Source organism: Bombina bombina, chromosome 5, assembly GCF_027579735.1.
Source record: "Bombina bombina isolate aBomBom1 chromosome 5, aBomBom1.pri, whole genome shotgun sequence".
Classification (NCBI taxonomy): Eukaryota; Metazoa; Chordata; class Amphibia; order Anura; family Bombinatoridae; genus Bombina; species Bombina bombina.
In genome coordinates this window covers 960,465,377-960,490,965 of record NC_069503.1, presented here as the reverse complement: position 1 = coordinate 960,490,965, position 25,589 = coordinate 960,465,377, and positions in this window count along the sequence as shown.

Sequence of the window (25,589 nt, the reverse complement as noted above, 5' to 3'; positions counted from 1 at the left end):
CTCCTTCTAGAAGCTTTTTTAGTGATTCTTAGATCCTCACACATGCATCTGCATGCCCTGCTCTCCAAAAACAACTGCGCAGTAATGGCGCGAAAATTAGGCTCAGTCTATAACTAGAAAGGCCCCCTGACTAAAAAAGGTGTCCAACACAGTGCCTGCCGTTTTTTAAACGTTCCCCAAGATTATAATGCCAATTGTTAGCTAGAATCTGAATAATATGCCCCAATAAAGCAATCGAATTAGCCCATAAAAATGTCTACCAGTTTTTTAGCCCTTTTTAAGCCCTTTATTCTTTTATGTTTGACTAAGAAAATGGCTTACCGGTCCCCATGAGGGGAAATGACAGCCTTCCAGCATTACTCAGTCTTGTTAGAAATATGGCTAGTCATACCTTAAGCAGAAAAGTCTGCTAACTGTTTCCCCCAACTGAAGTTACTTCATCTCAACAGTCCTGTGTGGAAACAGCAATCGATTTTAGTTACTGTCTGCTAAAATCATCTTCCTCTTACAAACAGAAATCTTCATCCTTTTCTGTTTCAGAGTCAATAGTACATACCAGCACTATTTTAAAATAACAAACACTTGATAGAAGAATAAAAACTACATTAAAACACCAAAAAACTCTTAACCATCTCCGTGGAGATGTTGCCTGTGCAACGGCAAAGAGAATGACTGGGGTGGGCGGAGCCTAGGAGGGACTATATGGCCAGCTTTGCTGGGACTCTTTGCCATTTCCTGTTGGGGAAGAGAATATCCCACAAGTAAGGATGACGCCGTGGACCGGACACACCAATGTTGGAGAAATGGCATTATTTTTTGCCTGTTTTTTTTTTTTTCTTGGTAAAATTATTGTGTAGCATATTGTTTTAAGATATTTTTGTCCAATTTTAGTGTGTTACTTTCAATAAAAGTGTGGGCTTTTTTTTATTGGCTCTAATTATGCAAAAAAAAAACTAAAAAAAAATAATTTGAAAATAATTTGAAAAAATACATTTTCGGTATCAGTTTCGGTTTTCGGCCAAGTGCATCCCGGATTTTCGGATTCGGTTTCGGTCCAGAATTTCCATTTCGGTGCATCACTACTGTTTAGATAAGCAGCAGTTGGCAGTTTTTGCTCTGGACCAGCAGTGCTCTGTAGGTACCAATCAGTACTTCCATTGTGTGTTTAAAGCCTTTGTGTGGGTTAATCTCACAGTAGTGCAGGGTCAATAGTCTTAAATTTACATTAAATGATGTCATTTTTTTTTTTACTATTAAGGCCCTTTTAAAGGGACAATAAACACCTTCAGATGGTAATATAAAATGATAAACTGTGTGTGTGTGTGTGTGTAAATATATATATATATATATATATATATATATATATATATATATATATATATACTGTATATATATATATATATATATATATATATATATATATATATATATATACTTTATTATTTATTTTGTCCCCTTTTCCTGTAATTCTATTCTGAAGTTGTGAGCTTTTCAGTTCCTGTTAGAAATGGAAGTGAAGAACACTGTTATATTCCACACAGCCATTGGCTGCACACTCTAGTGATAAATGTATAACTGTCCCTAATTGGCCACAGCAGATAATGTAACCTAAGTAAGATCCCATTGTTTTATAGACACTAAAACTTAACACTTAGTTTGTTAATGTTTAAACACCAAATATAACTTTAAAAAATACATCTACATGTTATTCACAGACTAACCTTTTCTTTCAATGCTTCATTCTATCTAGCATTTATTTAGGGCTAGATTATAAGTGGAGCGCTAATTTATTGCGCGCCCGCAAGTAGACAAATGTGCCCTTTTGCAGGCACGCAATAAATAACCAGCCATTAGAAGTGTCTGGTTATTGCTACTATATGCTTGTGGTAGCAACTAGCGCTTATAAAATTTACCAGAGATCAGATCTCTGGTCAATTTTATAAATATGCCCCAAATGCCCCCAAAATACAGTGTAGTGTATTTTATAAAAAAAATACAAATTGTATTATTTTTATGTTTTAATAAAATATTTGCACTAGGTAGTATTTTGGGGGTAAAGTTGATCGGAGTTGGGTGTTATATTTGCTGTATCGCTGAGCTACTTACCCCCTTCACTGCACTTAGATTCTGAGCTTGCATAATTTTACACTTGAGTTGTAATACCAGCTAATATTAGCGGGTGCTGGTATTACTCAATGGAGCACTAATATTGCTTGCACACAAGCAATATTTAGCACTTCACTTGTAATCTGGCTCTTAGTGTTTAATGTCCCTTTAAATAAGCAAGCAGTGCAGCACCTCACATAGCATGGGAGTATCACAGAAGTAAATAGAATACTGTCTTACTAAATGCTACTCTGCTATATAATTTTCCTTTGGGAAGGGAAGTGGGGATACGAAGATTTAGAATATGACACATCTAGATAGCATATTACTTAATATTTTTAAAAGGAAAAAAACACAATTGAAAAGGAAATAAACTGCACATTGTGACTTTCCCTCTTTTATCTCCAAAAGTCTAGGAACACAACCAAAAATTTAAATTACAACATAGGGTATCAAATAGTGCACATTGATTTCTAGAGAAGTAAAATATAAATATCTTAAGGAAAAAAAGTCTCAATATAGTAACCCTTTAACGACTGAGATGTACCATGTATGTTGCCGCTCATTAAGGGTTATATTTTTTTAAATAGCACGTGTCCCGCCACAAGTGGCGGTACTGCGCTATTATACCCTCCCTTCTTGTCATCGTAAATAGTGTGGCCTCAACACTGGCGGCGAGACCGCGCATTTAATAGCACTTCCCTATTCAAAGCCGAGTGATGTACAGGGTATGTTGCTAGTCTTTAAGGGGTTAAAGTATAGGTTCTAAGCATCTCATTGGCAGGTAGTGATCTGTTTGATTAGGAAGGAACGTGGCCAAATATGTTAATATCTAGATGGAAATTGCATTGACATGAGAATTTATGGAAGTTAAAAATACAATTCTTTTTTAGTATTCATCACAACCTTGAAGTTGAAATAAAGGCGTGTTATTTTTTTTGTCAGATTTACTTTTTTAGTTCTACAAATTAAAGTTCTGCTGTAGACTAAGCAATTAGCACAGAATGCACATGTTTATGTAATATTTGTTTTTATTTTTACAGGCCGGTGCCAAATTCAAGATCATAGAACAGATACAGATGGACATCATATTATATTTTTGTTGTTCTGTCAACATTATTGTGCATCTGCATTAAACTTGTACCCTAGGCCTATACTATAAGTTATTCTCTGGTTTATTACAATGTCATATTTAAAATGTTTTAATACCTGGAAAATTTGAAGCCTAATAAAACTTTAAATTATTTTTGTAAGAGGTAATGCTGTTGTTTTTATGGAGTCATTTCTAAAGGATTTTTTGGTGAATATTTTTATCTTCATACAGTATTGAGGTTAACAGATCATATTTACCAGACAGGCAAATGCTAATTTTATTAAAATCAGTAAAATATAAAAAATAAATATGATTTTCCTAGTTTAACTTCTGGTAACAATTGCAGTTAGTTATATACAATAATTATTTTTTATATCTGCACAGATATGGAGAGATCTGTAAAACAAATATTCATAAAGAAAATAATCAATTAAAATGACTGCCAAAAAAGACTGAAAGGGAGGTAAAAACATGAAACATAATAACGATGGGCAAAACTGAAGACTGATTTATAAGTGGAATGCCTTAAAGGGGTGTGCTGTAAAAAGGGGCCATACTGTACCTGAGATAATGATATTAGTGTTATAATATAACTCTAATATAAGAATACATCAAGTATTCAACTTAAAGGGATACTAAACCCATTGTTTTGCTTTTATGATTCAGATAGAGCATGCTATTTTCTAATGTACTTCTATTATCTTTTTTCTTCGTTCTCTTGCTATCTTTATTTGAAAAAGCAGAAATGTAAGATTAGTAGCTGGCCTATTTTTGTTTTAGCACCTGGGTAGTGCTTACATATTGGTAGCTACATTTAGCCACCAATCAGCAAGCGATACCCTTGTGCTGAACCAAAAATGGTCTCTTGAACTTACTTTCCTGCTTTTTAAAAAAAAAAAAAAAAATAGGAAGAAAACGGAAAAAAAATTGATAATAGGAGTAAGCTAGAAAATTGCTTAAAATTGCATGCTTTGTCTGAATCATGAAAGAAAAAATGTGGGTTTAGTGTCCCTTTTAATATATTACCTGTCATAATATTAGTTTTATATATGAATATATATTACCTCAGATAATGCATGGATACAACTTTAAGATCAATTAAATTCATACAAACAACTTACATAGATAAACTTTTGCAGGAAAAAAACATTTTATTATTAATTTGTAAATATGATTGACGTAAATAATAGTAAATTTGTAGTGCTCTTGTGGCAGACACTGCTCTTAATTGTGATATATGTGCCAGAGATATGCTAAAGATTTGCAGTTGACTTGATAGAGATTTGTAACAGACTTGCAGAGCTTTTGCAGTAGACTTGAAGGGCTCTTGCTGTTAAATTGTGAGAAATTTGCTGCAGATTTGAAGGGCTATTGCTGTTGACTTGCCAGAAATTGACTAGACACTTGCAGAGCTCTTGCAGTTGACTTGCCAGAAATTGACAACAAACTTGCAGAGCTCTTGCAGTTGACTTGCCAGAAATTGATAATAGACTTGCAAAGCTCTTGTAGTTGACTTGCCAAAAATTGGCTACAAACTTGCAGATCTCTTGCAGTTGACTTGCCAGAAATCTCTTGCTAGAGACTTGCCAGGTAAACTTGCTGCAAGTTGAAAAAGTGTCAACTAGAACTTTTGCTGCAATTATGATGCAAGTAAACACACTTGCCAGTGAAAACTTGCAGCAAGTTATACCGACTTACAGCAAAAGTTAGCTACAAGTTTGTGGCAAGTTATCCTTGCTATCTGGGGAGGAAGTCCCGATATGTTTGGAGCAACAAGGGGTGAAACGTACGTTGACAAGCTCCTAAAGAAGTCACACTGACTGACCTTAGAAAGCAGTCCCCAAGTAAGATTGCACCATTTCAGCAAGCAACGCGATCAAGGAGTATCAGTTTACCAGCATGAGTCGGTTCCTGATTGGAAACAAGATAAAGCTGACAACCTCAGAGTTGGTAAAGGCAAAGGAGGAGTGAGCAGCTACTTACAAGTGTCCTGGAAGTATCCCTGAAAAATAGGGAGGAAAGACACCACAAATCGGAAACAAAAAGCGAAGAGCTGACCGGAGTAAAAGTGGAAGTCTGAAAGTTACCCCGGATGCAGTGCACAGCCTGGTTCTGTGCATATCTGTTTCCAATAGGTTGCCTCAGATGGTATACAGCCCAGGAGAGGTGAGGAGATGCTGAGCTAAGCGTGGCTGTTGAGACACGAATCTGCAAAAGGTTTGATAACAGTGATCCGTTATTTTTGAGCGTGAAAGCCCATATCGGTAGGGAGAGCAATACCGAATGGCGGACCCTTCCGTGGAAATGGTAAAGTGAACTTTAACTTTTTTCTCGTAACTCTGATGAACTGGTGCATGATAACAATGGTGCAACATTATTATATGGAACTATGACTATGCTAGCACGGTATTACTATGCATAATTTGTCTTGAAGTTACATAATATCTATAAAGGGGACTGTTTAAAAGTTACATTTGTTTGCTACATTTGTTGCTACATTGTTATAATCTTTTGGATGACATTTTTTCTGTAGTGTTTAGCGCTGTTTTGCTGTGATTTTACTTGGTTGTTTATATTTATATACCAAATCACCAATTGATTATATTTAAGACTGGCCAGTCATGTGTGATTTTCTGCATCTTTTCTAATGTATGTCTATGACGTGTAGGTATTCTGCCCATTGACAGGGCTGGATTCCGCTATTTTTAGTTTTTGATTCTGCAATAAATTTATATAAGACTAATTTCAAAAAGAGTGCTGCAATCCCTTTTCTTTATACTTAATTTGTCGAAATTTTGTATACTTTATCTATCTTTGTTATTTTTTCAATATCAATTACCAGAGGGTCTGCACCATAAGATGTGACTACATCAATAGCAATTTTTTACCATAAATGGTGAAATAATTAATCTCTCCCCATAACAATATTGTGTATATATATATATAATCATAATTAAAAAAAAATAACTACTCTAAAATTTGCCTTTATCTTTCATTTTTGGAGTTGGAAGAGTATATTTTTCTTGATCAATATGCCAACTCTATTTGTTTGAACTGAATTTGAAGCATAAAAACAATATGAAAATATTTAGGTTCTTTGCCTTGTAGAAAGCGGGGTCTTTGAAGAATACCACACACCTTTTTTTCTCTTTAAAGTCCCTAAGGTCTAGATTTATCTTATTTGGGTTATTAAGTCCCTTAGCATTGACTGACAAAAAAATTATAGTCCTAATTTTTCCTTGGCTATATCTTAAACAAAATTATAAAATAATTTCCAGTTAAATTAACGTCTAACAACTAGCATATATTTTACAAGACAATGAAATGGAGGCATGTAGTAATAGTAACGATGGTCAACATGGTGAATACCCAAAAAACATAATCAAATATTTTTTCCGTACCCTTAAATTGTTTCTATGACCTCGGTTTTCTATATCTTCAATTTTTTCTTGCCTCATCTGAAGCTTAGTATCTTGAATATTAGTTTGTGTTAGAGTCTATAATTTAATTTATCATTTCTTGGTATTCTTCTACTTCTTCTACTCTATTCCCAGTTTCAAGTATGTCTTTTTGAATTTCAGTTAGTTCCAATTTCATTTTAAGGAATAAAAGTAAGTTTTAGAGGGTAGACTAGTGATGTCACCTTTAATTTAGGCTGTATAATCTGAAGGCAGAAAAGCTAATGGTATCTGAGAGGATCCCTGCTGTGGAGTGGTTTCTGAAGACTGGTCCACAAATTCTTCTGCAGAAGTGTCTAGAGGGTGGAAAAAGGTGCTCACGGACACCAGAAGTGGATTCTGCAATTTTGTCCTTTTTTACAGCCTTAGAGTTTTTTTAGACTCCATCTTGTTAGTTATTATGTGGCAGAACCAATAACATTGTAACATTTCAAAAACAGAAGTTTTTTAATTAATACATCTAGGAGTTGTAAAATGTGTACCAGTGTTCCTAACAAATTGTGATGTTTTAGGCTATGAGCAGTTAGCTAAGAATTAAGAGTTTATTCCAGCTATCTATTGTTAGGGTTGCCATATTGCCACTTTAAGTGAGGACACTTATGAAAAATACATATATCAGAGGCTGTTTAAAGAAATGTTTGAATAATGTTCCATTATCGGAACCCTGACATATCTGTTTTTCATATGTGTACCCATTAAAGTGGCAATATAACAACCCTATCTGCTGTTAAAGACTAGTTTAATCTGTTATTGTTATTGTAATTGTAAAGGAAAAAAAGCATGTTTATCCAGAAGTCTAGTATATTAAGAAATCAGCATCTCAGTATTTAAGCACATATCCATAGTAATTAGAAATCATGATTGTCTCTTGTATGAGAGGTCATATGAAATATTAGATTTAAACACCCCAGAGGCTCTTTAATAGTCAAGGTTACAGAATAAGAGTTTACAGAAGAGTTTTTAAAAATATATCAAAAACTATACCCTCCATTAACTATAATTTTCAATCTGAAGTTCAGCTAGTATAGAAGGCCTTCACTGCACAAGAGCCTCAAGATGGCAGGTTGCTTGTACGAAGCTGCAGTATCAACGTTTGGCTCCTTTCAGTCCTGTTAGTGTTTAGACCCCAGTGAGGTAGTGCTGGTGGTTTAAGTGATCCCCTATTTCGATTGCATTAAAAATCCTGGCAGACATGGGCAAAATAGGCACTTAGAGGTGCTGCTCCAGCCTGGAGCTCAGTTACAAGCGGCCATGTACTCACATGGCCAGGGTCTGCCCCATTAACCTGAAAAAAATATTTTTTTATCAAAGTGTGAACTGAGCATGAAAACTTTAACATTAAAAAAATCTGTTTGAGCAACCAAGATATGCAATTCAACTAAAGACATAGAGGCCTACTTATCAAGCCGTCAACTTTCTTGCATTCAACGGCACCAATACGCTCGCCTGACATCGCCTAACATCGCGGCCGCGGACCTGAATATGCTCTCCATATTTATATAAAAAGCTGTCAAAAAGTCGTGCACCAAGTATGGGGCGATAAGCAGCGGACTGTTGTTAACTAACAGTCATCGATCTCGAGGTCCGGTGGGCGGGACTTGGGAACGGCGGCACCATTGCAGAGCTCCGGCACTTGTTAAAAAAAAACAACCTAACTGCTGCCTGGCTGCCCCCCCACACATAATTCTTGCTAGGTATTTGCCCTTAACTAGGCCCCAACTGAATACACAGTGTGAAGGGCATTTCCATCAGCCCTTGCTCCCGGAGGTGCGAGAGAGCTAAGGAGAGGCAAGGAGACCGGCGCCATTTTGGCGCGCAGTGAGAGAACGTTAAAGAGGCCTAATAGATTCCCACTGACCTGAGGAGCAGCGGAGGGAGCTGCAGACCATAGAGGAAGCCGCTCGGCAGGATTGGGTGAGCTCTGTGACCTTTTGACTTTCTGGGAGCGGGTGGGTGGCGGCCCTGCAACAAAACATACCCGGTGCCTTGGAGGCCTAAGTAGCACACGGGGAGACCTGTTACCCACCTGTTTTGAGCGCTCAATCCTCCACAGTTTCCACCAACATATTTGCTGCAAAGCGGAGGGCTGGCCTTGCTGGAGAGAGTGACAGAAGGTAGAAACATAGGGTGTGAGCTGCGATGCTAGGCCTTGCACTGCTGCCATAACGCCTTGGAGGAGGGCTGACAGTACTGTAGAAGATTCATTCCCCCTCACTTAAAGGGGTAGCGTGGGGAAAAGCACCTATAACAATGTGTATAAGGGACACTCACTAACTTTAATTGCAATTGATACCCTGCCTGAGACATCACCTTAGTACAACACAGGTTGGATTGCACAGGCACTCCTGCTCATACTGGGTGCCCAGCTGCCTCTTTGCACCCTGCCTGTCACCTTTGGGCCTCTAACAGTAGCACCGGTAATCTAAATTACACTACAGCAGCCTAAAAGGGAAGCCCAGCCTTTTCTTTCACACTCTCGTGAGAGAGTTATTAACTGCATGTCACCTGCAACAGATAAAGTCTTTTTACACTACAGCCCTGTTGGCACACATGAAAGTAGATAAATATTTCAAAGTCTCTGCCACGCAGGCTACACCCATCATGTCAGGCAGGCAAAGGCCAGCGGAGAGAAAGCAGAGATTAACATCAGAACCTCAGATAGAAACACCTGGGCCCTCTGACAGGGAAACAACAACTCAGGACACTTGTCATACAATGCTTCAAGATTTAAAAGCCTTTTTTCTTCCTAAAATGGAGTCCCTGCAAGCAGGCATGGATACTCTCACCTCAGAAATCAGGCAGTATTCTACACGCCTACAGCAAGCAGAGCAGAGGATCTCAGACGTGGAGGATAGCCAACACTCCTCCGCAGTCACTGTTCAAAGATTGGAGCGCCAACATTTCATGTTACAAGAAAAACTCGATGACCTTGAGAATCGGTCCCGCCACAACAATTTGAGAGTGATAGGAGTCCCTGAATCTATAAAGAACAAAGACCTGCTTGAATTCACAGCCCTGACATTGCCTAAACTACTACAGCTTGACCAAGATACTCTGCCCCTGGATGTGGAAAGGGCACACAGAATTGGACCAGAATATTTACCCGCCAGAGCTAACCAACGCCCCAGACAAGTCATATTTAAACTCCTTCGCTATAAAGAAAAGCTGGCGCTTCTCAAGGAATACAGAGCTAAACCGGATCTTGCCTTTGAGGAACACAAACTGCTTATTTTTCAGGACTTCTCGGCAGAAGTTGCAAGAAAGAGAAAGGAGTTTGCACCTTTATGCTCCAAGTTACATTTGCAGGGCTGCCAGGCCTCACTTTTGTATCCAGCTAAATTGAGGCTCAATACTCCTAAGGGCCCAAAATTCTTCCTCACACCTCAGCAGTTACAAGAACATGTGGACGCCGAAGACACAGATGGACAGAGCTGAGCAGTATCACCCACCCCCATTATAATTCTGTGTACCACTGAAAGGTCAGTTTAAGATGGCTTTTGATGGCTATCGTATAGCCCAACGGACTGGGCTTGAACTCCTTGATTTCTTAGTGCTCCAGCCAAAGACTTTCCTAGAATATGGAGACTTTAATTCTGAGACCCAAGTAACCAGCCCGCCACGGGTTGTCCAGTGCACTTACTGTCCTGGGAATGTTGATAATTACCAAGGACCACTTGGGGCCACTCTGCAGCTGGGAACGCTGCATCTTGTCTTTTTACTTCTCCTGACTGCGGACATTGCGGTTGGGACACTCAGTTCCTTAACCATCCTACTTGTCAGTTCACGGGGGTCGATAGGTGGAGATCCCTGTAATCATTACAGTCACAAACTCCTGATAACATGCATATCCACTAATGTTTTTGCCACTGTTGTTCTCTGTTTATATATATTTTTATGTAATGCATTTTTTCAAATACGGTTGTCTCACCCTGTTTTGCCTCCTTTCATAGGTCCTGGGGGGGTGTTATGGAGGGGCCTGCAGCCAGCAACTGATTTCTCGGACCTTGGGGTTGCCTCCCTGGAGTGTCATAACTGTAAGTTATTAATCACACACCCTAACGACTTGACATACATGGTGGGGAGTGGGAGTGCTCTGGACCTACCTGTGTCTGCCACTGTACACTTTTCTCTGCACCATGCATACCATGTCACAAAACCTAAAGATTGTGTCCTGGAACGTCGGGGGCATCACTTCTCCGGCTAAAAGGAGCATTATTCTGCAACATCTTAAATGCTTACACACAGACGTGGCTCTGTTGCAAGAGACACATCTGACAGATGTTGAACACGAGAAACTAAAGGTTAGATGGGTGGGTCAGGTCTACTACACTCCAACTGAAGGCCGCAAATGTGGGGTGGCAATACTAGTCAAAAAGGGCTTAGCGGTCCAGATCTCCACACTCAATATAGATCCTAAAGGCAGGTTCATAATAGCAGCACTCAATTTTGCTGGGAAGTCCTACACGTTATGTAACGTCTATGGCCCCAACCGCCCTCTTCCTCAGTTCTGGCACACTCTCCAGGCAGCCTTGCTACCACACGCAGATAAACGTTTCTTGGTGGGGGGCGACTATAATCTAATTCAAGCCACCCCACTTGACTGTAAGGTTGAGGACACTAACTCAGACCACACCAGAAAACATGCCAGGCGCCACAGGGCAGAAACAGTTACTATTGCGGCATTCAAATCTGCCTTAGACTTGGTAGACTTATGGAGGCTCCGCTTTCCGAACCATAGGGATTTCACCTGCCTCTCTAAAACACACAGCTCTCTGTCCCGGATAGATTACTTCCTGTGCTCTCCACAACTAAACAAACAGGTTAAACACACACACATAGCGGACATTTTGATCTCAGATCACGCCCCTGTCTGGCTGGAGCTGCAGCATAATCCAGGAGTCCCTATTCGAGGGGCCTGGCATTTACCCACATTCCTTTATAACAATTTAGACTTTAGAAAACACCTGAAGGCGGGATGGTCAGAATACATGAGGTTTAATGCGCAACACCACGATACTCCGGCGCTCTTTTGGAATGCCTCAAAGGCAGTAATGAGGGGACACATAACTAGCTACACGGCACATTACAACATTAGGCGTAAACGAGCCGACACAGACACTGACGCAGCACTCACATCCGCATATAACGATTATCTAGCACGCCCATCCACTCAGACTAGAGTTAAGTACTATGAATGCAAGAAAATTAGAGAGGATACGCTACACAGACAGGACCTACTCTTTCAGCACCACAGACAGGGATGTTTTTATAGATTTGGGAGCAAGACGGGTAAACTGTTGGCTAATGCTGTAAAATTAACCACACCTAAATCAGTAATCAATGCCATACAGGTGAATGGAACTATTCAGACTGACAACAAAAACATAATGAATGAATTTGTCCGTTTCTACACTGACCTATACACCAAGAGTATTACAACACCTAGTGATAAGGAAACCTTTTGGAACCATATACGGACCCCCACTCTCACACAGGAGCAACTAGCCTCCCTAAATGCACATATATCAGCTTTAGAAGTCCAAAAGGCCATTAAAAGGACCAAAATAGGGAAAGCCCCGGGCCCTGATAGAATCCCCATAGAATACTACAAAATACTGCAAGATGAAATTAGCCTCCCACTATCCCAATCATTTACCGCATATCTAAATGGCACAGCTCAACTGGCGACAGACTTTGCAGAAGCACACATATCCTTGATTCCGAAGCCAGATAGGGATCCCACCCTGGCCGCCTCATATAGACCAATATCCTTACTGAACAATGATTACAAGTTGTTTACGGCCATTCTAGCGGATAGGCTGGCTGGGGTGGTAGGGAATGTCATCCATGGAGATCAAACCGGGTTCATGAAGCATCACTCGTTGGTCACGAACATTCGAAAAACCTTAGCAATTATTTCTCACTACTGCCAGGCCAAAGGGGAGGGTCAATTTAACTCACTGCCGGACGCCTGTCTCCTCATGATAGATGCGGAGAAGGCGTTCGACAGGGTGGAGTGGGACCACTTGCTGACAGCCCTAGAAAAATTTGGAATTACAGGAGATTTCCACAATCTTGTTCGGACGCTCTACCAAACCCCACACACATCAGTTGTAGTTAACGGGGAGATCTCATAATCTTTTATGCTAGAGAGGGGCACCCATCAGGGCTGCCCGCTCTCGCCCCTCCTCTTCAACCTGGCTGTAGATCCGTTGGCCATTTATATTAGGGAGACCCTGAGGGGGTGAGTGTTGGCTCGCACTCCGCACATTTATCCCTCTACGCAGATGACCTGCTGCTCTATATTCAGAATCCGCACACTGAGATTCCCAAACTCCTCAATATATTACATCAATTCGGTGGAGTGTCTGGGTATAAGGTCAATTTAGACAAATCAGAGCTAATAAACCTGAAAAATACTGCGGGCCCAGACACATTCCAGCTGCCACTAAAAATTACAGCGGATGCGTTTAAATACCTAGGCATATACCTACACACGAACCCTAATTTGATTTATAGGCTCAACATTCACCCGACGCTTACCCAGGTCCAGGCCCTTTTGACCGGTTGGTCTAAACTCCCGCTACCATTATCAGGAAGGACCAACTTAATAAAGATGATAGCAATGCCGAAGCTGCTGTATCCACTCCAACTATTGCCACTCCTTCTTACGCGAAAAGACACGCAAACTATAAACACAATGTTTTCTAGATTTATATGGAATGGTAAGAAACAAAGGATTAGTCGCCTTAAGCTGACTATGCCGGTTGCCAGGGGCGGGCTTAGGCTGCCCAGTGTGGAGTGGTACAACTGGTTCACATTGGCCAAGTTGATCTTTGAATGGATGGGGGGTACATCGGTGTTTGGCGATACACAACTAGAGGCCCAACTTACACATCCGCTGGCCCGAGCCTTTCTGCCAGATGCATAACTTCGCTCATTACCGCCTCATATTAAAGATAATATTCTGTTCATCGACCCTCTCAGGGCATGGATGAGATTATGTAAATGGTGGGGTCTCTCCCACACTATCACCAGACACCTGCCACTGCAAGGGAACCCGACCTTCCTCCCGGGCATGACCACACAAGCGTTCAGGACATGGGGGGAGAGGGGCTTGATCTCGGTGTCACAGGTTGTAGACCCTCTCTCTGGGGAGGTGTACCCATTGGCCATGCTTCAGGAAAAGTACAACCTCCCTCCACATAGTATCTTTCCATACCTTCAATGCACCCACTACATACGTAAACTTCAAACAGACGGACTGGACATCAAGAATCGCACACATATAGACAGTATGTGCTCTCTGGCTAAACAGGGAACTCACTCCATCTCTTACATTTATGACCTAGTTATGCAACAGACATCTGTGGACGTTGTGCAACACCTGAGCGACAAATGGTCCGCCACCCTGCGTGAGGACATAGACACAGACACACTGACGGATAGTTTTGAATGTGTCGTACGAGCCACCCTGGCTTCGGAAGCCAGAGAATCACACCTCAAACTTATGCACCACAGTTACATCACACCAGCCTTAAGAGCCAAATGGGTACCCAACTCAAACTCCTCATGCCTGAAGTGTTCCTTCCCGGACCCAGGCATAGTGCACTTGTTCTGGGAGTGCCCCAAAATCTTACAATTCTGGGAAAAGGTACAATTCTGGCTCTCTAAAATTACTGGCAAAAAAGCTAGACTAACACGACAGGAGGTTTTCTTCCTGCGGGGATGCACCTCTTTCTCCCCGACGGATTGTTTTACAAACGCGATCATACTGCTGTCCAGGAAATTAATACTTAAGCATTGTATCCTCCCCAAACCCCCACACATAACCCAACTCATAAGATTAGCGCACACCCAGCTTCTGGTTGAACAAGCAGATGTTAAGGGCGATGTAGAGATGAGGGTAAAACATTTCATGTCCAAATGGGAACCTTAATTGCTGCATCTCGCTCCCGGCATCAGACGGCACCTTCTGGCCCCCTTTCTCAATAGCACCTACCTCATGTCGGAGCAGCTGAAGGGTAGATGGCTCTTGACTGAGGGAAACACCTGACTTCCAACACAACACACAATGACTTACACTCATCCCCACTAACACTATTATAGACCCAGGTCTGTCCTCAGAGGCATGGATGATGAATACTCATAAGCTGGCTGCCCCCCCCCCCTCCCCACCCTCCCTCCTTGGCTCCTCTGCTGAATTGTACAGGGCATAGACCCCATATTTTGTTGTTTAGGGTTTGTTACTGTTACTATACTAGGACTGTTACTTGCTGGTTGCACATTGTTATACTTTGTTATACTTTGCAAAGTTTGACTATGGTTATATCTGAAATGATTAGTTATAAGATACTAAGCCTGGTTGATCAGAACCTATGTTTAGCATGGGCTTCTGCTCACAGCCTCTGAGGATGGCACCGCAACATGTATGTTGGAATGTTTGAATTGTGTCGATGAAAATAACAAGTGCCATCTACTGCGAAACGGGGCTTTCAACTAAATAACCACTCGCTCTCCTTTGTTTCCTCCCCACCCTACCCTTCCCTTCTTTCATATTCCCCACCTCCCTACCCTGTTCTCGTTCCCGGTTCTGCCCTCCCCCCCCCCCCTGTCCACCTTCACCCACCCCAGCAAGGTTAATTGGGAAATGAGCTTGGGCTCAGGATGGGATCAATAAAGTACACTTTTGTGCATTTTCTTCCCTGCTTACTGTAAATTTAAACTTGTATATGTATTGTTTAACCAGAGCAACATAGGGATTAGTGCCATAACCTTCTGACTGAGTTAGCAATAGTAAACACAAAATTGTTTGTTTCATGTTTATTTATTTTTGTTCCCTCCCCCCCCCTTCCACCACAGTTTACCCCTTACCCCGTTAGGTCCCATCACCCACCCACCCTTCTTCTCCCCATAGTCCCTATATTAAACTAATAATTAATCTACCCTAACTATTATACTACAATTACATTAAAGGGACAGTCTAGGCCAAAATAAACTTTCATGATTCAGATAGAGCATGTAATTTTAAACAATTTTCCAATTTACTTTTATCACCAATTTTGCTTTGTTCTCTTGGTATTCTTAGTTGAAAGCTTAACCTAGAATGCATTTTAACAGTTTTTCACCACTAGAGGGTGTTAGTTCATATAGTTCATATAGATAACACTGTGCTCGTGCACGTGAAGTTATCTGGGAGCAGGCACTGATTGGCTAGACTGCAAGTCTGTCAAAAGAACTGAAATAAAGGGGCAGTTTGCAGAGGCTTAGATACAAGATAATCACAGAGGTTAAAAGTATATTATTATTACTGTGTTGGTTATGTAAAACTGGGGAAAGGGTAATAAAGGGATTATCTATCTTTTAAAACAATAAAAATTCTGGTGTAGACTGTCCCTTTAAACTACAAATTAAATTTACTATATTACATATTTAAACACCTAACCCTACTCAAATCTACTATTAAAAATTACAAAGTTACAAAAAACTAACAACTAAGTTACAAAAAAATTAAACAATAAGTTACACAAAATAACAAATAAATTATCAAATATTTAAACTAATTACACCTAATCTAAGAGCCCTATGAAAATAAAAAAGCCCCCCCAAAATAAAAAAAACCCTAGCCTAAAATTAACTACCAATGGCCCTTAAAAGGGCCTTTAGCAGGGCATTGTCCCAAAGAAATTTTACCTGTAAATGAAAATACAAACACCCCCCCAACAGTAAAACCCACCACCCACACAACCAACCCCTCCAAATAAAATTCTAAAAAACCTAAGCTCCCCATTGCCCTGAAAAGGGCATTTGGATGGGCATTGCCCTTAAAAGGGCATTTAGCTCTTTTTCCTTGCCCAAAGTCCCTAATCTAAAATTAAAACCCACCCAATAAACCCTTAAAAAAACTAAAACTAACCCTGAAGATCCACTTACAGTTTTTGAAGACCCAACATCTATCCTCAACCAAGCGGCAGAAGTCCTCAGCAAAGCCAGCAGAAGTCTTCATCCAAGTGGGTCGAAGTCTTCATTGAATCCGGCAGAAGTCTTCATCCAAACGGCATCTTCTATCTTCATCCATCCAGCGCGGAGCGGCTCCATCTTCAAGACATCCGGCACGGAGCATCCTCTTCAATCGACGTCTTCTTGAACAATGAAGTTTCCTTTAAATGACTTCATCCAAGATGGCGTCTCTTAGTTCCGATTGGCTGATAGAATTCTATCAGCCAATCGGAATTAAGGGGAAAAAAATCCTATTGGCTGTTGCAATCAGCCAATAGGATTGAGCTTTCATCCTATTGGCTGATCCAATCAGCCAATAGGATTGAGCTCGCATTCTATTGGCTGATTGGACATTTAAATTTATTTTACAAATAACATTAAAACCAAACAGGAAATAAACCTATCAGGGCACATTCAGGACCTAACCATTGCTTATAGAATGCATGAGTATGCCAAAATAAATAAATAAAACAAATAAAATAGTTAATAGATAGTCACAGAAAAAGGGCCCAAAGTGGTCCGTGAAATGAAACGATCCACTGGAAATGGTGGATAAAAAATCTGTAGGTAGAAAATGTCAGCTAGGTTACAAGTTTTGTGTTACGGCTTGTTAAAACAGCACTGGAGCTATTACAAGTGTTGTCGGTATAGGTGTACTGCACACCTTTTAGCCTGTACCACAACGTCAGTGCCGCACACGTAAAAAATTACGTTTTTTCATGGGATTCTCATAGGGCCGGTATTACGAGTTTTGTGGTACGGCTAAAAAGTGAGCGTTATAGCCTAAAAAGACAAGATCTGTACCACCATCTAAAGTCAGTAATTTTATGCTACAAAGCTGTAACATAAAACTCATAACTAAACTGCTACAAAGTACACTAACACCCATAAACTACCTGTTAACCCCTAAACCGAGGCCCTCCCTCATCACAAGCACTATAATAAATGTATTAATCCCTAATCTGCTGCTCCCGACATCGCCCGCCATTAAAAAAAATGTATTAACCCCTATTCCGCCACTCCCCGACATCGTCACCACTATACTAAAGTTATTAACCCCTAAACCGCTGCCCTCCAGCATCAAAAACACTATTTAAATATTATTAACCCCTAATAACCCCTAATCTGACGTCCGCCCACACTGCCACTATAATAAACCTATTAACCCCTAAACCGCAAGCCCCCCCACAGCTTAATATACTAAAATAAACTATTAACCCCTAAACCGAAAGCCCCCACAACGAAAAAAACTAATTTAAACTAGTAACCCCTAAACCTAATGACCCCCTAACTTTATATTAAAATTACAATTTCCCTATCTTAACTTAAATTAAAACTTACCTGTCAAATTTAAAAAAATAATTTTAAACTAACAATAAAACTATTATAATTATTAAAATAAAATTAAACTAACTACCAATTAAATAAAACTAAACTACCAATAAAAAATCCTAACACTACTATAAAAATTAGTATCTAATTACAAAAAATAAAAACTAACTAAATTACAAAAAAACAAACACTAACGCCTAGATTTAGAGTTCTGCGGTAGCCGTCAAAAGCAGCGTTAAGGGGTCCTAATGCTGGTTTTGGCCGCCCGCTGGTATTTAGAGTTAGTCAGGAAAGGGTCTAATGCTCACTTTCCAGCCGCGACTTTTCCATACCGCAGATCCCCTTACGCCAATTGCGTATCCTATCTTTTCAATGGGATCTTCAAAACTCCAGTATTTAGAGTCTTGGCTGAAGTGAGCGTTAGAACTCTAACGTCAAAACTCCAGCCGCAGAAAAAAGTCAGGAGTTAAAAGCTTTCTGGGCTAACGCCGGTTCATAAAGCTCTTAACTACTGTGCTCTAAAGTACACTAACACCCATAAACTACCTAGGCACCCCTAAACCGAGGTCCCCCCACATCGCCGCCACTCTAATAAATATTTTTAACCCCTAATCTGCCGACCGCACTCCGCCGCAATCTACATTATCCCTATGTACCCCTAATCTGCTGCCCCTAACATCGCCGACACCTACATAATATTTATTAACCCCTAATCCCCCCCCCAACGTCGCCGCCACCTAACTTCAAGTATTAACTCCTAATCTGCCGACCGGACCTCGCCGCTACTATAATAAATGTATTAACCCCTAAAGCTAAGTCTAACCCTAACCCTAACACCCCCCTAAATTAAATATAATTTAAATCTAACTAAATAAATTATTTCTTATTAAATAAATTAATCCTATTTAAAGCCAAATACTTACCTGTAAAATAAACCCTAATATAGCTACAATATAACGAATAATTATATTGTAGCTATTTTCGCATTTATATTTATTTTACAGGCAACTTTGTATTTATTTTAACTAGGTACAATAGCTATTAAATAGTTATTTACTATTTAATAGCTACCTAGTTAAAATAATTACAAAATTACCTGTAAAATAAATCCAAACCTAAGTTACAAATACACCTAACACTACACTATCATTAAATTAATTAACTAAACTACCTACAATTACCTACAATTAAATCAACTAAACTAAATTACAAAAAATAAAAAAAGATTACAAGAATTTTAAGCTAATTACACCTACTCTAAGCCCCCCAAAATAAAAAAAATGCCCTACCCTATTCTAAAATAAAAAGTTAACAGCTCTATTACCTTACCAGCCCTTAAAAGGGCTTTTTGCGGGGCATGCCCCAAAGAAATCAGCTCTTTTGCCTGTAAAAAAAACACAATACCACCCCCAACATTACAACCCACCACCCACATACCCCTACTCTAACCCAAACCCCCCTTAAATAAACCTAACACTACCCCCCTGAAGATCTCCCTACCTTGAGTCGTCTTCACTCAGCCGAGCAGCGATGGACCAAAAGAAGACATCCGGAGCGGCAGAAGTCTTCATCCTATCCGGGCAGAAGAGGACATCCGGACCGGCAAACATCTTCATCGAAGCGGCATCTTCTATCTTCATCCATCCGACGAGGAGCGGCTCCATCTTCAAGACCTCCGGCGCGGAACATCCTCTTCTCCCGACGACTAGACGACGAATGAAGGTTCCTTTAAGTGACGTCATCCAAGATGGTGTCCCTCGAATTCCGATTGGCTGATAGGATTCTATCAGCCAATCGGAATTAAGGTAGGAAAAATCTGATTGGCTGATTGAATCAGTCAATCCGATTCAAGTTCAATCGGATTGGCTGATCCAATCAGCCAATCAGATTGAGCTCGCATTCTATTGGCTGTTCCAATCCGATTGAACTTGAATCTGATTGGCTGATTCAATTAGCCAATCAGATTTTTCCTACCTTAATTCCAATTGGCTGATAGAATCCTATCAGCCAATCGGAATTCGAGGGACGCCATCTTGGATGACGTCACTTAAAGGAACCTTCATTTGTCGTCTAGTCATCGGGAGAAGAGGATGTTCCGGGCCGGAGGTCTTGAAGATGGAGCCGCTCCTCGTCGGATGGATGAAGATAGAAGATGCCGCTTCGATGAAGATGTTTGCCGGTCCGGATGTCCTCTTCTGCCCGGATAGGATGAAGACTTCTGCCGCTCCGGATGTCTTCTTTTGGTCCATCGCTGCTCGGCTGAGTGAAGATGACTCAAGGTAGGGAGATCTTCAGGGGGGTAGTGTTAGGTTTATTTAAGGGGGGTTTGGGTTTGAATAGGGGTATATGGGTGGTGGGTTGTAATGTTGGGAAGTGGTATTGTGTTTTTTTTACAGGCAAAAGAGCTGATTTCTTTGGGGCATGCCCCGCAAAAAAGCCCTTTTAAGGGCTGGTAAGGTAATAGAGCTGTTAACTTTTTATTTTAGAATAGGGTAGGGCATTTTTTTATTTTGGGGGGCTTTGTTATTTTTTTAGGGGGCTTAGAGTAGGTGTAATTAGCTTAAAATTCTTGTAATCTTTTTTTATTTTTTGTAATTTAGTTTAGTTGATTTAATTGTAGGTAATTGTAGGTAGTTTATTTAATTAATTTATTGATAGTGTAGTGTTAGGTTTAATTGTAACTTAGGTTAGGATTTATTTTACAGGTAATTTTGTAATTATTTTAACTAGGTAGCTATTAAATAGTAAATAACTATTTAATAGCTATTGTACCTAGTTAAAATAAATACAAAGTTGCCTGTAAAATAAATATAAATGCTAAAATAGCTACAATATAATTATTCATTATATTGTAGCTATATTAGGATTAATTTTACAGGTAAGTATTTAGCGTTAAATAGGATTCATTTATTTAATAAGATTTAATTTATTTTGTTAGATTTAAATTATATTTAAATTAGGGGGTGTTAGGGTTAGGGTTAGACTTAGCTTTAGGGGTTAATACATTTATTAGAGTAGCGGTGAGGTCCGGTTGGCAGATTAGGGGTTAATACTTGAAGTTAGGTGTCAAAGATGTTAGGGAGGGCAGATTAGGGGTTAATAAAATGTATTATAGGGGTTGCGAGACAGGAGTGCAGCGGTTTAGGAGTTAATAGATTTATTATAGTGCCGGCGAGATCCGGTCGGCAGATTAGGGGTTAATAAGTGTAGGTAAGGTAGCGGCGACGTTGGGGGGGCAGATTAGGGGTTAATAAATATTATGTAGGGGTCGGCGGTGTTAGGGGCAGCATATTAGGGGTACATAGGTATAATGTAGGTTGCGGCGGTGTCCGGAGCGGCAGATTAAGGGTTAAAAATATAATGCAGGGGTCAGCGATAGCGGGCGCTGCAGATTAGGGGTTAATAAGTGTAAGGTTAGGGGTGTTTAGACTCAGGGTTCATGTTAGAGTGTTAGGTGCAGACTTAGAAAGTGTTTCCACATAGGAAAAAATGGGGCTGCGTTAGGAGCTGAACGCTGCTTTTTTGCAGGTGTTAGGTTTTTTTTTCAGCTCAAACTGCCCCATTGTTTCCTATGGGGAAATCGTGCACCAGCACATTTTTCAAGCTGGCCGCTACCGTAAGAAACCCTGGTATTGAGAGTTGAAGTGGCGGAAAATTATGCTCTACGCTCCCTTTTTGGAGCCTAACGCAGCCATTCAGACAACTCTAAATACCAGCGTTATTTAAAAGGTGCGGGGGGGAAAAACACACGTATCTAACGCACCCATTTGGCCGCAAAACTCTAAATCTAGGTGTAAATTACGAAAAATAACAAGCAAATTATCAAAACTAAAAAAGAATTACACCTAATCTAATAGCCCTATCAAAATAAAAAAGCCCACCCAAAATAAAAAAAAAACTAGCCTACAATAAACTACCAATGGCCCTTAAAAGGGCCTTTTGTGGGGCATTGCCCCAAAGATATCAGCTCCTTTACCTGTAAAAAAATACAAACACCCCCCAACAGTAAAACCCACCACCCAACCAACCGCCCCCAAATAAAAAAACTATCTCATTCTATTGGCAAATTTGAATTAGACAATTGAATGAGAGCTGCTTAAATCCTATTGGCTGATTTGAATAGCCCTAATTCCTATTGGCTGATCAAAATTTTCAGCCAATAGGAATGCAAGGGACACCATCTTGAATTGCGTCCCTTGCATTGAAGATTCAGTGTACGGCGGAGACCGTATGAAGAGGATGTTCGGTGCTGGATGTCTTAAGGATGGATCCGCTCCACGCAGGCTGGATAAAGATCGAAGTGGCCTCCTGGATGAAGACTTCTTGCCGCATGGATGAGAACTTCGCCGGCTGGATGATGATAGAAGAGGCCGCCTGGATGAAGACTTCTTGCCGCATGGATGAGGACTTCGCCGGCTGGATGGATCCTTCAAGTGGGACTTCAACAACTGTAAGTGGATCGTCGGGGGTTAGTATTAGGTTTTGTTAAGGGTTTTTTGGGTGTTTTTTTTTTTTAGTTTAGGGTCTGGGCAGTAAAAAAAGCTAAATACTCTTTTAAGGGCAATGCCCATACAAATGCCCTTTTCAGGGCAATGGGTAGTTTGTTTTTTTATTTGGGGGGTTGGTTGGGTGGTGGGTTTTACTGTTGGGGGGTGTTTGTATTTTTTTTTTACAGGTAAAAGATCTGATATCTTTGGGGCAATGCCCCACAAAAGGCCCTTTTAAGGGCCATTAGTAGTTTATTGTAGGCTAGGTTTTTTTTTTATTTTGGGTGGGCTTTTTTAATTTGATAGGGCTATTAGATTAGGTGTAATTATTTTTTATTTTGTGTAATGTATATTTTTAGGGGGTGTTTTTTTTAAAAGTATAATAGCTGTTTATCTCAGGGCAATGCCCTACAAAAGGCCCTTTTAAGGGCCCCCCAAAAGGCCCTTTTAATGGCCTTTGGTAGTTTGGGGGTGGGGGTTTGTATAGTGTTAGGGAGTGTTTGTATTCTTTTTAAAGTAAAATAGCTGTTTATCTCAGGGCAATGCACTACAAAAGGCCCTTTTAAGGGCCCTTGGTAGTTTGGGGGATGGGGGTTTGTATAGTGTTAGGGGGGTTTGTATTTTTTTTTTGGAGTAAAAGAGCTGTTTATCTCAGGGCAGTGCCCTACAAAAGGCCCTTTAAGGGCCCTTGGTAGTTTATTCTAGAGTAGGGTTTTTTATTTTTTTAAGGGTATTAGAATAGGATTAATCTTTTTTTTTTTTGATAATTTAGTTTTTTTTGTAATGATAGTTTTTTTTATTGTTTGTAATGTTAGGTTTTTTTATATTTTGTAATGTTAGGTTTTAGTGTAAGGCAGTTTAGGTTTAATTTCACTGTAAGTTTGTATTTATTTTAAGTAGGTAGTTAGTAAATAGTTAATAACTATTTACTAACTAGTCTACCTAGTTAAAATAAATGCAAACATACCTGTGAAATAAAAATAAAACCTATTATTTAGTTAATAATTGTAAATTTAATTTAGATCTAATTTAATTATGTTATAGTTAGGTGGGGTTAGGGTTAGGTTTAGGGTTAGGTTTAGGCCTTAATATAGTTTAATTTAGCTTGTTGGATGTGGGGGGCTGGCGGTTTAGGGGTTAATAATTGTAACTTTAATGTAGCTATAATTTTATTATGTTAAAGTTAGTAGGTGTTAGGGTTAGGGTTATGTTAAGGTTAGGTTTAGGGATTAATATAGTTTAATTTAGCCTGTTGCGATGCGGGGGGCTGGTGGTTTAGGGGTTAATAAATGTAGTATAGTGGTGGCGATATCGAGAGTGGCAGATTAGGGGTTAATAATTGTATTTAGGTATCGACGATATCGGGAGCGGCAGATTAGGGGTTAATAACTGTAGGCAGACATCAGCGATGTTGGGGACAGCAGATTAGGGGTGTTTAGACGTAGTGTTTATGTTAGGGTGTAACTTTTGTGGCATTCGTTAATTTCTCTATAGTGTTCAAAACTCGTACTCTAGCTGTGTGTGAGGTAGGAAATATATATATTTACGCGTGTAAAAAAAAATAATATATATATATATAAAAAGTCTCCAAAAAAAGATGATAAATGGTATCCGAAAAAAACTGTGAATGATATCTTCAACAGAATCCTGTGACTCAGAGGATACAAAAAATAAATTATATTCCATAATATCCTTGTGGTATAGTCATAAAGAGCACCTAAAAGAAAAAATAAATAAACAATATGCAAAACTTCAATGACAGGGTCCTGCCCTATGGTAAGTAGCTTACCAGACACCCACTTTTTAGAAAACTTGAGCTGCAATGTCTTTAATTTGACGCATTTTGGGCCTAACTAGGGCCTTTTTCAAGACTCACTTCAGACATTAAAAAATATTTAGTATAAGCAAGAAAAGATATGCAAGTATGCATACCTAAGACAAAACAGGGACTACAGCACTCTTTTTGAAACTGGTGTGTATTAAATAGGATTAAATAAAGCACTCAGTGTGCACAATACCTGTATGTGGGATACTCGTGACACCAAAAGTGGACAACAAACCCTTAAACCAAATACAATAACAGACTATATATAAATATATATAAATATATATAAAAATAAAATTTAGTGAAGCATAAAGATAAATAAAATAAGTGACCAGTCCCTGACAGCAGCACAATCATCAAGTATATGTAAAATTAGTATATTGTCTGAATGTACACTGTTAGAGGTTAGACCATCTACACCCCATCTGTGGCCTAAACCCCCTAGAAATCACCAAGGAGGTATAGCTCAGGAAAGACATCCAGGGGATATAAGCTGCCATGATCTATAAGGCACATAAAACAGTATATACATACAGAGTTTATATATATATAGCAAGAAAAGAAACACTCATAAAAAGTGAGACACAGAAGAGTATCCACTACACCTACTATCACTGGACCCCCTGAAATCACCAAGGGGGCTATACCTGGGTAGTATTGCAATATGTATCTAGGTGAGACAGAATTATCTCACTATTTAGGCATGGGAAAATATCATAAATCATGCATAATAGCAACAAGAAAGCCTGAAATATACAGTTGCAAGAAAAAGTATGTGAACCCTTTGGAATGATATGGATTTCTGCACAAATTGGTCATAAAATGTGATCTGATCATCATCTAAGTCACAACAATAGACAATCACAGTCTGCTTAAACTAATAACACACAAAGAATGAATATGTTGCCATCTTTTATTGAACACACCATGTAAACATTCACAGTGCAGGTGGAAAATGTATGTGAACCCTTAGACTAATGACATCTCCAAGAGCTAATTGGAGTAAAATGTCAGAGAACTGGAGTCCAATCAATGAGATGACATTGGAGGTGTTGGTTACAGCTGCCCTGCCCTATAAAAAAACACACACCAGTTCTGGGTTTTCTTTTCACAAGAAGCATTGACTGATGTGAATGATGCCTCGCATAAAAGAGCTCTCAGAAGACCTATGATTAAGAATTGTTGACTTGCATAAAGCTGGAAAGGGTTATAAAAGTATCTCCAAAAGCCTTGCTGTTCATCAGTCCACGGTAATACAATTTGTCTATAAATGGAGAAAGTTCAGCACT